General features: G+C 37.5%; 1 long non-coding RNA gene across 1 annotated transcript; it reads left to right on the top strand.

Annotated features, from left to right (window-relative positions):
* The first annotated feature begins 563 nt into the window (after window positions 1-563).
* LOC107700621 (uncharacterized) lies at window positions 564-1,558 on the top strand. The gene is made up of 3 exons (XR_001635562.1): window positions 564-634; window positions 1,273-1,329; window positions 1,438-1,558. It is a non-coding gene; the product is annotated as an uncharacterized LOC107700621 (long non-coding RNA).
* Window positions 1,559-6,656: the final 5,098 nt, after the last annotated feature.

Below are 6,656 nucleotides of genomic sequence, written 5' to 3'. Positions count from 1 at the left end.
TAGTTTCGCTTTCACAACGAAACACACAGCGCCTTCATGACATGGCGGCAGAAACAATACTACAGCGAGAATAAAAGTTACGCCTTCTTTCTTTGCGTGAACATTTGGGCGGCGTTATGCAAATCTTCCCACATCGTGACGTAGTAGACATGTGGGGGCGTGTTAGAACCAGCTGTTTTAGGTAGGCGAGGTTGACTCTTAACTTTTATAAAGAATATCTCTTTGGATTTGAGACTTTAGTCTTTGCAACTTTACAGATCTTCTTTATGCACCAAGAGCTTGTAACACTCCAAAGAGAAAGGAAAAATTGAAATCGCATCATATGACCCCTTTAAACTGAAGAAATTGCCTCTGCTCTGTGGCGCCATAGTGATGGGCGATTCGTAAATGAATAATTATTTTGAACTGATTCTTATCGAAGAACTTATTGAATCGCTTCACTAAGCGCACTGAACGAACTGGACTGATCCGATTACAGCTTTTTGCAGTCAACAACTCACTAATTCAATGTTCCGGTCCGAACGAGTCTCGAGTTAGCAAATCACGGAAGTCGACGGGTCTGACTCAAAATGAGCCCAAAGCCGGGAGTAATAACCGTCAGAACTGGAAATTGCGGATTTGAATGACTCGAAAAGTAAGTTACTAATGCCGAACTTTAGTACTGTATATTGTAAATGAGAATCATATTTAGGTTACTACATAACTGTAAGTTATTTGTGAGCTAAATCTGATGTAAATAGACAAACTGTTGAGCTCTTTTTATGAATGCTGAAATTTTGACGTCTAGTTAGCGATATATAATCATTAATAATTTCAGCTCTATCCTGGGACACTAACAGTCACACACAGACGAAAAAAAATTGAATTAAATAAATAACATATAAGGCTATACTAACCAGAGCATGTGAGCGAAGCCGCTCCGCTACATTTTCCGCTCTATTCCCTGCTCATTCTTAACTTTGATTTTTACTTTACATTTATGTATAAGGCTTGCAACTTCGTTGAAACAATATCTGAACTCCATAACTGCTCTACTATTCTCGATCTCTACAGATTCTCGATCTCGAACAAGCAAATCACCAAACGGCATTCTGGGTTGAGCGAGTGGCGCTGAGCGTATTGAGCGAGCGGAGCGGAAACTTCAGAATGGCGCTCTGCGCTCTTAAGGAAATATTACCACTCCGCTCCCCGCTCCGCTCACGCTCCGCTCCACTCACATGCTCTGATACTAACATAATGCAAATATATGACATATCTCTGTATGTCTTACAGTGTTCAGTATACCATTACCATTGAGATCTGCAGCTGTGGAAGCCACAAACATATCAGGTCAGTTGGTTGCTCATAGCTGTCAATCATTCAGCAGGTATGCAGTCCTTTCTCCATTCATTATTCCACACAATACAGTCTTGTTTATTTTCCTCTCTCTATATACAGAATGCCACATATGTGGTAGGCTAACCCTGTGAAAAACAGTAACTGTCCTGCCAGGCTACCAAGTCAGCATGTGTGCATACGGTATATTTGAAGACAGGAAGTGTGGTTTCTAATGGATAATGGACTGACAGTACGCATCATTAGCCACAGTACTACAGTGTCTGACAGCAGTTACATATACGTTGTATACCTATTAGTTCTGACTGTCACGTCTTTCTCACTGTCTGCCTGTCGCCCTCTCTTTCTCTCAGGTTGTCTCTGTGTCTCTCTTCCGTACACTTTCCGACTGCTCTTGAGGATACGCTGTCTGTCTGTCTCTCTCTCACACACACAGCTGCTGTTCTTCTCCTGGTTGGATGAGTGTCAGTAATCATTACCGGTGTCAGTCTGTGCCCTCAACCGCTTTCCACAGAAACCATAGAAACCAGCTCTGTTCCTCATTACTGTCACAGTGCCAGGAACACACGCAGTCATGATATACCGACAGGATCTCTCAAATATCATTTGCATTCAGAAAAGGGGTTTCCGGTAAAGTTTACTGTCTGTAAAGACTATCAGAATAATCATTCTCATTCATACTGTACACGCCACCTCAGAATTTTGAGCTGAATACATTAATGCCCCCCAAAAATCTTTGAATCCTTGACTGAAAAGTCAGTAATTATTTTTTGTCTAAAACACTGTTGCAGAAGTCACACATTCACATGTATAAATTCCAGTTGTTTTAAACCAACAAATCTGTCATCTACACCCTTGCAAAAAAGTGTTTTTTAACCTGTAATACAAAATGTCAAACCTGCTTTTTCATACTATGAAAATCTGCTGTGATCACTGACTATGCAAGTTCAGTTATGAATCATTTATTAAAAACTAGTTAACAGAAATCTCTCACACACCCAAAATTAGTAGGAGCATAAGATATCGACTAATAAACAGAGAAGAAAAATCTTGCACACCACAGCTTGCAAAGACATACAATATTCATTATTCGGTCATCCAACCTTCTTCAGGCATTCAGAAAAAGTTTTTATTTATCTAACAGCATATACAATTTGTCATTGTTTATGCTATCCATATACAAATACATTTGTTATTGTTTATGCTGATAGATCAATATAAGTCTGTTAGGAGTTATTTTGAATCAGTTGGATCTGCACATTTTGTTTTAAATGCCTGACAAACTTCAGATGACCAAAACCTTGGATACATTTTTTTTTCTATTTTTTACAATCAATATTAGTGTGAATGTTTTTACTTCTCTTCTGTGTTTATTAAATAGACCTGTATGTTACTGTAGCTTCGAATTTGAACCCAACCTTACATAAAAGATTCAGAACTGTTCAGTACAGTACTTAAAAAGTTAGTGTTTTTGTCCTCCGGTCATGTCTTATCTTGCCAATTCACACTCAAAAAATAGTTGCATGAGTCACGACGCCCCTGCCCATAAAGTAAGCTATACGAAGAACTTAAGAATGCTTTCTAGTATCAGCCTCAGACGGCATGTAAACAGACTGCCAGTGCATCATTCACTGACCATATGATGCATATCGCAAACAAAAATGGCAAACGCTGACTGAAATCCAACTCAGTTGTCAGTTCTAATCTGATTGGAGGACTTAAATGCTATTTCTTAGATTCAAATCTGTTTTTAGCACTTTATCAACAACAAAGTCATGTTTACAAGGTACTAGGTTGATAAAATGAGCACTTCCAAGGAAGAACTAATTGCTGGATTTGCCAAAATTTGTGAAGTATACATGCCACTGAAAATAGTAAGATATTCAAGAGATCTGAGAGCTTGAACATGCCTTTATAATTTGCTTTGTTCTCAGATGTCCAACTGTGGTTGAAACAGACTTTATGCCAAAAGTCTGGCTCTTGGAGATTAAATGCTTTCTAACATTACATTGTGCTTGGTATCTTTTACAATAAAGCATTAAACACACATACTTCGGGCTGGTTCACACAGAACGCGTTTTTCCATTCCACTGCAATACTTTGCCATTGTTTTTCTATGAAACATGCTCTAGACAGAGGTGTACCATTGTATTCATGTCTTGCATCTTTTGCAGCATCTTGTGCATGACACTGCATTCTAAAAACATTAAAATAAGTTCAACTTTTTAAAAAACATGTCTCGAGACTTGCGTCTATCCCCATTCCACTGCCCGTGTCTTGCATTTTTCAGCGTGTTCTGTGTGAATGGTCCCAGTTTATTTAAAAAACTACAATGACTGCTTTGTATTTATAAAACAATAAACATTTGCACCAGTAATTCTCATTACAACAATGAACAAGAAAAATTAAGGTTCCTAAATGCAATCAAGCATACTGTGACAGTCTTATTATAACAGAACAAGCCAAGCATCCTTCACTACACGTCCTCTTCACAGCATGTGACAGGACATTTGTTTTAAAGCTTGAGTCAGTTAGTCAATGAACACAATGGATTGGGATCATGGCGACTTTATAACAAACTGATAAATTGGCTCTAGAGCCAATGAGTGACAGGTATGGGTAATCAATAAGCATTGTCTTTCAATCCCCAGAGTTGTTATCAATAGACATATCTATTAATTGACCCCATCCTATGCATGACTCGAGGATATAAATAATGCAGGCTTAGCCAGTCGGTGCCACAGAGCTGTCAGAGAGACATTTTTGATCCATGACTAGGTCATGCAGAGTGTTGAGAATTATGTTCATCAACATAGATAATGTTCTGGCATCTGTTTCCTTGATCAATAGAGATATATGCCCTTTTTGTGCTTAGAGTGTTGTATAGCTGTGTAGTCTTGCAAACAACAATTCCAGTGGGATTGATGTAGGATTCAATATATTTTATATCAAATTATATAATTACAATTATTAAAGAAAAATTACATTTTAATGACATATTTTGATGTAAAGTATATTGAATCCTACATCAGTTCAATAAAAGGATTAATTTAATTTAAATTATGTTTTTTGTTTAATTGAATTAATCATTTTATGACGCAAATGTATTGATTGCAACATTTAATTTTATTTATTAAAATTGTGCTTTGTGTGATCCAAGAAGTTTTAATCTTTACATGTAATATAATATTCATATTTAATAATTCATTATTTATCTTGTATCAGTACAAAGAGCAAACATGCTGTGCATCCGGCCACATTCCCTCCTTACATTTAGTTGAAAATTAAGTAAGGAGTGCAACTTAATATACATTCAGGGGTCCCAGAATTCCTAACTACAGTCCTGCGTGTGGGAACAAGAACTATGACAGCATCATCACACTCCCCTCTGCAATGCAGGGTCTTTAAAAAATTGTGCTTTGTGTGATCCAAGAAGTTTTAATCTTTACATGTAATATAATATTCATATTTAATAATTCATTATTTATCTTGTATCAGTACAAAGAGCAAACATGCTGTGCATCCGGCCACATTCCCTCCTTACATTTAGTTGAAAATTAAGTAAGGAGTGCAGCTTAATATACATTCAGGGGTCCCAGAATTCCTAACTACAGCCCTGCGTGTGGGAACAAGAACTATGACAGCATCATCACACTCCCCTCTTGCAATGCAGGGTCTTTAAAGACGTGACTGTCCATCCCACACACGCCCAGAGAACCGTGGAGGAGGGCAGGGGCGAGTCACCACCTCTTTGCATTTAAAAATTTACTCCAAAATGGCCAAAATTCAACTACACCCACCATATGAGTGGATATAAGTGCCTGTGGGACTTCATGTGCATAAGACAGCAAGGCAGAGAGAGAGAGACAGACAGACAGACATCAAAAAGGGTGAGAGAGGGAGAGTGGGTTCTCAAACCGAGTCCCGGCCCTCCCTGCTTTACTGAGAGCAGGAAAGACAGACAAAGTCATCCCTCTATCACGAACAAGTGGTGCTCTGCTCCTGCAATGAACACTTGATGTTTGAATATGTAAAGTTAAGCACATAGATAACAATGTCATACTCCTACATGAACATGTGGGCATCGAATCAAAAGGTAGACTGCTTCTCTGTGCATGAGAGAGATGGTCATATAAGTGAATAAATGGCCTCTCAAACAAACAGACACAAAGAATGTACCAAATATTTAAAATCGGGGGCGGCACATTTAAATCTTAAGAATTGCAGTGACTCACGTATTCTTCCCATTCATTTTTCTCCATAGGGATTTCAAAATATTCAGTCAATAAAAATTCCAAGCCATAAACCAAACTAGCCAGTGCCAAGATTTGAAATAAAGTATATGAAAATCAAATAGCTTTCATGAAGAAATGAATAACAGTACCATGAAGCATTCATTTTAATTTTTAAGTAATTTTTGTTTTTTTAATATTTCTATTAATTTTATATTTAAAATTTCTTCTGTGATCAGTAGTAAATCTCCATCCGAAGGCCAGAGGGTGCTCTTGCGCGGAAACTCCAAATACAACCCGCAGAAGAAATCAGGAAATGCCTATAGCGGTTACTGAATAAACAGAAGATTTAACTGCTTTCATTGATTCAACGTGACTAATAAGCACACGACTACGACAATATGTGTCTTATCTGAGTTCGTCTTATTATATTTTTTATTATAATAAAGTATATAATAATGCAATGCTAATTGCCTTTATCACTGCTTAGAATACTATGAAATATGTTGCGTGCTTTATTCTGTGTAAGAAGCCATATCATCTCACAGAAGGATTCATTTCAAACACTTGACTGACGTTATGAAGTGAGTTTGGAGTAAAAACGTTATTAAATGTGGTATTTTCACATGCTTTCAGATGGAACAGCATTTACTACACAGATCCGTAGTTCACTGACAAGCTACGCAAACAGCTTTCATAATTGCAGAACGATTTCTTCAATTTCATCGTGCTATTAAATCGGTCTGCGATTATGAACGCGATTTTGCGTAGCTTGTCAGTGAACTACGGATCTGTGTAGTAAATGCTGGTCCATCTGAAAGCACGTGATGGAGATTTACTACTGATCACAGAACCGGCTTAACTGACAGGATGCGCATGACAGTCGCATTCGATTAGTCGTGCAGCCCTAAATGGAAGTCAATGGGGACCAGCAACTGAAGGTGAACTCTCCCATTTTATTTTAGCTTTATTTTAAATTAACGAAAACTTAATGAAAATTGATTTGGAAACAAAATAAAAACAAGTTTTGAGTTACAAATAATTCATTACTTTGCACAAAGAATAAGTCACTAGCATTAGTAGAATGTA

This window comes from Sinocyclocheilus anshuiensis, unplaced genomic scaffold (assembly GCF_001515605.1).
Source record: "Sinocyclocheilus anshuiensis isolate Anshui unplaced genomic scaffold, SAMN03320099.WGS_v1.1 scaffold477, whole genome shotgun sequence".
Lineage (NCBI taxonomy): Eukaryota > Metazoa > Chordata > Actinopteri > Cypriniformes > Cyprinidae > Sinocyclocheilus > Sinocyclocheilus anshuiensis.
The sequence above is the reverse complement of the archived record's forward strand: the minus strand, read 5'-3'. Positions and strand labels throughout refer to the sequence as shown.